Genomic DNA, 10,357 nt, shown 5'->3' with positions numbered 1-10,357 from the left:
AGAAAACAGAAGAGAGAGAGAGTTTAAACCCAGTTCTGTCTTATCCCACAGGCTCCGTAATCACCGTCACACGACGATGAAAAATGAATGTGTGGCACGTTGCAGTCTGGAGAGAAACATTTTTTTTCCTTCAAGATCTCTGTTCTGAAGAAACATTTTTATTAAAGCCATGCAATACATTGATGCCTTGAAAGTTAACAGTTCAAGCACAGGAACAAAAAATCAAATACTCACATGTTCTCGTGTATAAGTAGGAGCTAAAATGAGGAGAACTCACGGACACAAAGAAGGGAACAACAGACACTGGAGCCTACTTGATGGAGGGAGGAAGGAGGGAGAGAAGCAGAAAAAATAACTATTGGGTACTAGGCTTAGTGCCTGGGCGAGGAAATAATCTGTACAACAAACCCCCATGACACGGGTTACCTGTATAACAAACCTGCACATGTACCCCTGAACCTAAAATAAAAGTAAAAAAAAAAAAAATTAACAGGTTTCAAAAGAAGGCCAAAGAACAATACAGGGAAGAAATAGACAAAGGAAATTTTCTGAGCTGATTGTGGAGAATACACAGGTTGAGGGATGGATGGGGAAAATATCTGTGAAAATGTTACCACATAGGTGAGTAAGACAGAACACTTGTTATGTGGAATGGAAGGAAATCAATTAAGCAACCCCCTTCCCAAACATCCTGAAATTCCCTATCACCTATATTAGCCCAGTGTAAAATAAAGATGTGTCGCCTCTTTTTCAAAAATTAAGAATGTTATGATAGCAATAGCAGAGCATTAAACCAAACATGAGGTCCTTCTCGATGTGGGCCCCCGTCGCCAGCCCATGAAGCTGCCCGCATCAAGTCTATGCCTCCCGCGGTGGTATCTCCAGCCCAGATTTGTCTCCTGAGCTTAGATTCATTTATCCAAATATCTCTTGGATATTATGTGTGATAACTGTTTCATTGCTGGGTCTTAGGAAGGAAGAGAAGGCCTTGATTCATAGCGTTTGCCAGTCTCTGTCGTTTACTCCCAATATGGCCAATTTCTAGATAGCAACCTAACATCACGAAGGCAAGAAAAGTGCAGTAGCAAGCCATTGTATGGTTTCCACCATGCAGGCACAGCAGACTTAAGCAGCTTTAGGAGCACAGACAGTACTCAAATGTAGACAGAGATGAGTTTTGAGTATCTGTTATCCTTGTTTTCAATGTAATTCATTTAACTGTATATTTATATAATTGTTCTTTATTTAATTGTATATACAATTATTTTTATTTAATTGTATATACAATTATTTTTATTTAATTGTATATACAATTATTTTTATTTAATTTTATATACAATTATTTTTATTTAATTTTATATATTTTTTATTTAATTGTTTATGCAATTATTTTTATTTAATTGTATATTTATACAATTATTTTTTATTTCATTGTGTATTTATACAATTACTTTTTAACAATGCGATGTTCACAATTCCTGAGAATTTGACAATTGCTTCACATGCCAGTACAAGGCAGCTCCAAGCACACTATTCTGGACAGCTTCTCTAGACCATCTAAAAGGCAGCCTAGACTCAAAACACTCACATTGATCTCAAGTGTTCCTCAGAATCACTTTTCCTATGTTTCCTGTCTCCACAAATGGACCGTCATCTACCCATTTGCTCAAAGCTAGAACATATACATTCCTCTTCCTCATAGAACACACTGAACTGTGGCAGAGAAACAACAACAAATAGTCATATATTTGCAATCTCTCTCCCTGCTCCTGTTGCTGGCTGATTTGGTTTTGGAGCTCTTCTCTCTTATGCAAAGTCTGAACACTGAGCAGAGAGAGATGGCTTCAAGAAGCCAGAAAGGTTAGATAAGCCCTGATCATGAAGAGCTGAGGTGGAATGAGGAGCAGAATGCTGGGGAATGAGGAGCTTCAGATGGATGAAAGGGAGTGTTTGAGAACACACATAGGAATTCCTGGGAGGGAAGAAAGGAAAGAGTTTTGTATTTTAGCTCCTTCCTAAGTTTGCAAAAGGCATTGAGAATGAAAGAGATGGCCAAATAAGATACTCAAATAACTTTTGCTATGCATTAAATATAATACCACCAGCAGGGCACGGTGGCTCAAGCCTGTAATCCCAGCACTTTGGGAGGCTAAGGCAGGTGGATCTCTTGAACCCAGCAGTTCGAGCCCAGTCTAGCCAACATAGAAAAACCCCTTCTCTAAAAAAAAAAAAAAACAGAAAAAATTGTCTGGGTGTAGTGGCATGTACCTGTAGTCCCAGCTACTCAGGAGACTGAGGTGAAAAAAATCACCTGAGCCTGGGAAGTTAAGGCTGCAGTGAGCCATGATCATGCTACTACACTCCAGCCTGGGTGACAGAGCGAGGCACTGTCTCAAAAAATAAAAAAGAAACAAAGCTGGAGGCATCACGTTACCTGACCTCAAACTACGGTAACCAAAGGCTACAGTAACCAAAATAGCACAGTACTGGTACCAAAACAGAGACACAGATCAATGAAACAGAACAGAGGCCTCAGAAATAACGCCACACACCTACAACCATCTGATCCTTGACAGACCTGACAGAAACAAGCAATGGGGAAAGGATTCCCTGTTTAATAAATGGTGCTGGGAAAATTGGATAGCCATGTGCAAAAAGCTGAAACTGGGTCCTTTCCTTACACCTTATACAAAAATTAACTCCAGATGGATTAAAGATTTAAACATAAGAACTAACACCACAAAAACCCTAGAAGAAAACCTAGGCAACATCATTCAGGACATAGGCACAGACAAGGACTTCATAATTAAAACACCAAAAGCAATGGCAACAAAAGCCAAAATAGACAAATGGGATCTAACTAAACTTAAGAGCTTCTGCACAGCAAAAGAAACTATCATTAGAGTGAACCAGCAACCAACAGAATGGGAAAAAAAATTTGCCATCTATCCCTCTGACAAAGGGCTAATATCCAGAATCTACAAAGAACTAAAGCAGATTTACAAGAAAAAAACAAACAAACCCATTCAAAAGTGAGCAAAGGACATGAACAGACACTTTTCAAAAGAAGACATATATGAGGCCAACAAACATGAAAAAATGCTCATCATCACTGATCATTAGAGAAATGCACATGAAAACCACACTGAGATACCATCTTACTCCAGTTAGAATGGCGATCATTAAAAAATCTGGAGACAACAGATGCTGGAGAGGATGTGAAGAAAAAGGAACACTTTTACACTGTTGGTGGGAGTGTAAATTAGTTTAACCATTATGGAAGACAGTGTGGCGATTCCTCAAGGATCTAGAAATAGAAATTCCATTTGACCCAGCAATCCCATTACTGGGTATATACCCAAGGGATTTTAAATCATTCTATTATAGAGACACATGCACGTATGTTCATTGTGGCACTGTTTACAATAGCAAAGACTTGGAATCAACCCAAATGCCCATCAATGATAGGCTGGACAAGGAAAATGTGGCACATACACACCATGGAATACTATGCAGCCATAAAAAATGATGAGTTCCTGTCCTTTGTAGAGCCATGAATGAATCTAGAAACCATCATTCTCAGCAAACTGACACAAGAACAGAAAACCAAAAACCACATGTTTTCACTCATAGGTGGGTAATGAGTAATGAGAACACTTAGACACAGGGATTGGAACAGCACTCACTGGGCTAGGTTGGGAGATGGAGGGGAGGGGAGGGGAGGGACAGCAGGGGACGGGGCAGATGGGGAGGGATAACACTGGGAGAAATGCCTGATGTAGGAGATGGGGTTGGTGGGGAGGGATGTGGCATGTATGTACTTATGCAACAATCATGCAGGATGCAGGATGTGCACCTGTACCCCAGAGCCCAAAGTACAATAAAATACATATATGTATGTGTTTACATACAGGCCAGGCATGGTGGCTCATGCCTGTAATTGCAGCACTTTGGGAGACCGAGGTAGGAGGATCACTTAAGGTCAGGAGTTCGAGACCCGCCTGGCCAACATCATGAAACTCCATCTTTACAAAAAATACAAAAAAATTAGCCAGGTGTGGTGGCATGTACCTGTAGTTCCAGTTACTTGAGCAGCTGAAGCGAGAGGATTGCTCGTGCCTGGGAGGTCAAGGCTGTAGCAAGCTGTTTTCATGCCACTACACTGTAGCCCTGGTGACAAAGAAAGACCCTATGTCAAAAAAAAAATAAAAATAAAAACATATGTTCACATACAAAAAATTTGTGTATAACAGGTTAGAAACCATGTTGATATACGTTATATATGAATGTTCATAGAAGCATTATTCATAATGGCCAAAAAGTAGACAATTCACATGTCCATCAACTGATGGTTAGAAAACCAAATGTGGTATATCCATGCCATGCAGTATTAGTCAGCCATAAAGAATGAAACACTGATACATCTTATATCATGGATGAACCTTGAAAACATTAAGCTAAATGAAAGAAACCAGAAATGAAAGGTCGCATACTGAATGATTTCATTTCTATGAAATGTCCAGATTCAGTAAATCTATAGAGATAGCAAGTAGATTCTTGGCTATCAGAGGGTAGGGGAAGGAGAAATTAGAATGTGTAGAATTTCTTTTTGGTACAACGGAAATTTTCTGGAATTAGATAATGATGATGATCATGATATTGTGAATATATTGAAAACTACTGAATTGTACATTTACAATTAAAGTGGTGAACCAAAAAATAAAAGTACATTAAAACAAAGGTATGGACAAATGTATATCATATATGCCGCACAAATATTAAGTAAGAGAAAAACTGAGATTGCTGTATTAATAGTACGCAGAGACTTTAAGGCAAAAGTGATCATTGGCAATATAAAAGAACTTAGCTGGGCCGGGCATGGTGGCTCCCGCCTGTAATCCTAGCACTTTGGGAGGCTGAGGTGGGTGGATCACCTGAGGTCAGGAGTTCAAGAGCAGCCTGGCCATCGTGGTGAAACCCCATCTTTGTATATTAAAAAAAAAAAAAAAAAAAATTAAAAAAAAAAGAACTTAGCTGGGCATGGCAGCTCATACCTGGAATCTCAACTACTTACAAGTTCAATTCAACAGGAAGACACAAGAATCTTACATGTATAGTCATTGAATACCCACAGATCCAAAATAAAGCAAATTTGACATAACCAGACAAATTGAGGGATCTACCTTCAGAATTATAATTTATAACACACATCTTTCAAAAATTGACAGAAAGAGCAAGAGAAAAGTAAGGAAAATGAATATTTGAACAGCAGAGTTAACAACGTTGATCTAATGCCGGGGTCAGGAAACTCTTCCAATAAGAGGCTGGACTGTAAATATTTTAGATTTTGTGGGCCACATTGCTGCCACTGTAGCATAAAAGACACCATAAATAACACATACATAAATCGCCATGGTTGTGTGTCAATAAAACTTTACTGAGAAACACAGGCAGTAGGCCACATTTGGCTTGCCAGCATGGCTGGCCAACTTCTGATAATATAGATGTTGGGGACCAGCCTCAACCCTGTATGGGGGTGTCTTTAGTACCAGTGATGATGAGGGATTGAAAAAAGGAAATAAAGACAGAGACAAAAGAGTAGAATTTACAGCATGGGTCCAGGGGAGCAACGCAAGTGTGGGAACCGTGTTGGCCCCAGCTCTGGGCTCCAAACACTGTTATTATGTGCATAATCTCATTGATCTTATGGGCATGGAAGGGGAGAGTGAAGAGGTAGGTAAGATATCACTTGAGAACTTCAGATCCTTCTAAGACATGCTAATCACTGGTTGTTATCAGGGTGTGGCTGCATCAGAAGTGTAGGATGAGGAGCCACCAGGTCTGACCACACCCAATACATATAGGGGCTTTTATCTCCCTAGCATTGAGGACATAGAGCAATTAAAATCACTCCATATTCCTAGAACCTAGCCAGAGCCTGAGGTGTTCCGTGATCTTTGCCCCGCAAGGCTTTTCTCCCCCTTGCCAGCTCCCATCTGCAAAGACCCCCTCAGATCTTGTAAGCAGAGGTTGCCTCCCTGCACAAGCCCTCTTTACGAGATCCTCATGCGGTATCCAAGTTGAGAAGCCATTCGTGGGACCGGAGCAGTGTTCCCTGCTCTGCAGCCACCCCGCGGTGTTCCCCAGTGTTACTGTGCTCTTGGTTGGTCTTTACCTTAGGTTCCTGCTGCCGCTTGATTTCCAATTAACTGCACCAATAATATAGTTTAGTTCGATATATAAACTGCAGTGTACTCTGAGCCAAGCAAGCTGATAATTATTTAGCTAGAATTAACATATGTCTCCCCCCAGCCGTTTTGACCCACAATAGAGATATAGAAAAGCTAAAAAACAAGCAAACAAAAACTGTCACCTTAAGAGGTTAGAAAAACAATAGCAAAATAAACTTAAGGAAATTGAAGGAAATTTTTTTTAAAGAAGCAACAATTGGTGGGCGGTGGCACGTATCTGTAGTCCCACCTACTTGGGAGGCTGAGGCTGGAGGATCGCTTGAGCCCAGGAGGTCTGGGCTGTAGTGCGCTATGCTGATTGGGTGTCTGCACTAAGTTCAGCATCAATATGGTGACGTCCTGGGAGCGGGGTGCCACCAGGTTGCCCAAGGAGGGGTGAACCAGCCCAAGCTGGAAACGAAGCAGGTCAAAACTCCCTTGCTGATCAGTAGTGGGATTGGCCTGTGAAAAGCCACTGCACTCCAGCCTGGGCAACATAGCGAGACCCCGTCTATAAAAAAAAATAAATTACAAAAAGCAACAATTAATGACATAGGAAAAAAATTATACCATAGAGGATTTACAAGCCAAAACTTGGTTCTTCAAAAAGACATAAAATTAACAAAATTCTGTGAGATTAATCAAATGAATGACAGCATAAGTGAACAATGGCAGAAATGGAAAAGATGAAACATATGACAGATGCTTTAGACTTTCAAAAGATCCTGTCTCTGGCCAGGCGCGGTGGCTCACACCTGTAATCCCCGCACTTTGGGAGGCTGAGGCGGGCCAATCACCTGAGGTCAAGAGTTCAAGACCAGCCTGACCAACATGGAGAAACACCATCTGTACTAAAAATACAAAATTAGCGGGTGTGGTGGTGCATACCTGTAATCCTAGGTATTCAGGAGGCAGAGGCAAAAGAATCACTTGAACCCAGGAGGTGGAGGTTGTGGTGAGCCAAGATTGCGCCATTGCACTCCAGCCTGGGCAACAAAAGTGAAACTCAGCCTAAAAAAAAAAAAAAGAATTCTGCTGTGGTTCCTAGCCATTGCAGTAAGACAAAGGACAAGAAATGAAATACATACAGGTTGGAATGAAGAAACAAAATCACCCTACCACCCTGTTCCCAAATAGTCTGAATATATACATCCAAAATCCAAAAGAATCTATGGATTAATTATTAGAATTAATAAGAAAGTTTACAAAATTTCTGGACATTAAATGACTACAACTAGGTGGTTGCAGTGAGCCGAGATTGTCCCGTTGCACTCCAGCTGGGGCCACAGTGCAGACTCCGTCTCAAAAAAAAAAAAAGAACCAGGCTGGGTGCCTGTAATCCCAGCACCTTGGGAAGCCAAGGCAGGTGGATCGCCTGAGCTTAGGAGTTCGAGGGCAGCCTGGGTAACAAGGTGAAACCCCATCTCAACAACAACAACAACAACAACAAAAATTAGCTGGCTGTGGTGGTGCATGCCTGTAGTCCAGGCTACTTGGGAGGCTGATGTGGGAGGACTGCTTGAGGCTGGGAGGCAGAGGTTTCAGTGAGCGGAGAGGACCACTGCACTCCAGCCTGGGTGACAGAGTGAGACCTCATCTCAAACCAAAAAAAAAGAAAAAATATTTGAGTAGGATGTTGACAAAAGAAGTAATCTAAATAACCAATAAACGTATAAAAGATGTTTGCTTCGTTAGAAATCAGAGAAATTCAAACTAAAACCTCCAATATTTGCCACAGGATTGACAAAAATTAAGAAATAAGAAACCCAGTTCATCAATAATTCAGAGAAACAGGAACCCTTAGCGCCGCTGCTCAGACTATAAACGGGGACGACCACATTGGAAATTACTCCGCATGTTTTATAAAGCTGAATATGTGTGTACCCCAATCCCAACAATTCTTCCACTTTGTACATATCCTAGGGAAACCCGTGCACATGTGCATCAGGAGACATCTACAACGTCTGTAGAAGCAGTCACATAATGGAAAAACAATCCTGATGTGGCTTCACCGTAGAACGGATAAATACATAATGACACACTAACGCAATGGTATACCGTGGAGCAGTGAAAATGAACTCAGGAGCACTCATCAACATGGAAGACTCTTACAAATGCTATGTTGAGCCTATTAAGCAAGACCCAGAAGAGTTCACATACTAGAATCCCACCAGTATAAAATTCAAATGCACGCAGAGCTAAATAAATCCCTGTTTAAGGGTCCAATGTGGTGAGAAAGGGACAGTGATAGATACACATTCAGGATAGTGGTGACCCATCGGGATGCAGAATGGAGAATGAAGGGAATGAGACCTAGCAGGTGCACACTGGGGTATTGTAGGAAAATAGCAATCTCTCATTCTTGAGCTGGGGGTAGTCTTTGTGTTATTGCTAATGCTTTATGCTGTTCACATACATATACACATATTCCTGTTATGTATTCATTGTTTAGTGACTTTTTTTCTTCAAAAACAAGATGAATAAGCTAATTCTCATTTAGAAGAAGAAAGGGGGAGGGAGGAGAAAGGAAGGAGAGGAAGAAGGGGAGAAGAGGGCCTAAATTGGAATCTAGATGCTTGCTGGTATCCAGCAAAGAAGAGATTAATGGGAGCAATAACGATTGGAAGGGCAGCCCAGAGCGGTGGCTCATGCCTGTAATCCCAGCACCTCGGGAGGCTGAGGCAGGCGGATCACTTCAGGTCAAGAGTTTGAGACCAGTCTGGCCAATACAGAAAAACCCATCTCTACTAAAAACAAACAAACAAAAAAAAAGTACAAAAGCATTAGACACGCATGGTGGCTCACACCTGTAATCCCAGCTACTTGGGAAGCTGAGGCATGAAAATTGGTTGAAACTGGGAGGCGGAGGTTGCAGTGAACCAAGATTGGGCCACTGCACTCCAGCTTGGGCAACAGAGCAAGACTCCATCTCAAAAAAAAATGGAAGGGCCACTCAGAGAGGAGGTGGGGTCCGAAGCTGGGCCTTAAGAGTTATTGCATGTGACACAGTGAAGAGATGAAGAGGAAGTAAAGAGACTCCAAGTGAGAGAAAGAGGATGAGCAAAGACAATACGGAGGGAGAAGCATGGGAACATCAAGCAGGCGAATAATGGGGTCTCTGACCCAGACGCAGCTCAGGATCAGTGAGGAGGCCTGTGGCCGCAGCAGGGAACCCATGGTGAAGGACAGCAACACACAGATCCCCATCCGGAGGAGGCTGAAAACCAGAATACTCAGCGAGGCTGTCTGGGAGGAGCCCCAGCTTGTGGTGGCCTGTGTCGCCTCTGAGGAGTGAGAGGGAAACCCTGACTCCACAGGGGTGCTGGAGCCACCTGAGTTCCTTAGCTTTCCTAGTAGTCCAAGTGTCACTCTCCTGCACTATCAGAAAGGCCCTGTGGTGAAAAGAGAAGTCCCTAGTCTTCACCTGCTGGAGCTGAATTCTGTGGAATCTGGACTTCCCTGTGAATGGGGAAATGTAGGCTTCCCACAGCCCTCTCCGCGGCTGTGATTCTGCACCTGCCCTGAGATTTCCCTGGAGCTCTCCTCCCTGTGGAATGAGGTGAAAAACCCTGAAAACCATATGCCCAGAGGCCCCATTAGCGTGTGCAGTGGCTTGGGAATGCACATGTGTCCCGAGAGGGGTCTGCAGCTGAGAGCCTGAGAGGCCAGGTCGTTCATATGGGGCACTGCTCAGGAGGGGCCCCAATGTCACATCTGGGTAAGCGGAACAAGCTGATCATGAGTGGGTTCTGTGCAAACCAACCCCCCTTCTTACATATTTAGGGGCAAGGAAGGCTTTCAGTGGTAGATTATGCGGGGGTGTGTGTGTGTGTGTGTGTGTGTGTGTGTGTGTGTGTGTGTGTGTGTGTATACAGATATAAATATTGTTATTCTCTCTGCATAGAAGGCTCCAGTACCAGGTTTTCATATAATTGGACCCTTCTTGTCATGCAAATTTCAGCTGAATATTTTCCTCGTGAGAAAGGCCTTCCTGAAGCTCCATGGAAGTCAGTCCGTGGCCACTGTCTGTCACAGCTCCCTGTCATAGGTGCTGGTCACTGTCTGTCACAGCTCCCTGTCATAGGTGCTGGCCACTGTCTGTCACAGCTCCCTGTCATAGGTGCTGG

The 10,357-nt window shown here is 42.6% G+C and overlaps 1 long non-coding RNA gene across 1 annotated transcript in view; it reads left to right on the top strand.

Annotated features, from left to right (window-relative positions):
* The first annotated feature begins 2,285 nt into the window (after nucleotides 1-2,285).
* The window catches only part of LOC116529846, a 25,683-nt gene continuing 17,611 nt past the window's right edge, over nucleotides 2,286-10,357 (top strand). The window contains exon 1 of the long non-coding RNA XR_004259700.1: nucleotides 2,286-2,297. This is a non-coding gene — a long non-coding RNA (uncharacterized LOC116529846). The remainder of the gene's footprint in view (nucleotides 2,298-10,357) is intronic.

This window comes from Sapajus apella, unplaced genomic scaffold (genome assembly GCF_009761245.1).
Source record: "Sapajus apella isolate SASKATOON/1434 unplaced genomic scaffold, GSC_monkey_1.0 scaffold63, whole genome shotgun sequence".
Lineage (NCBI taxonomy): Eukaryota > Metazoa > Chordata > Mammalia > Primates > Cebidae > Sapajus > Sapajus apella.
Note: the sequence above shows the minus strand (reverse complement) of the source record. Positions and strands in the feature narration are given on the sequence as shown.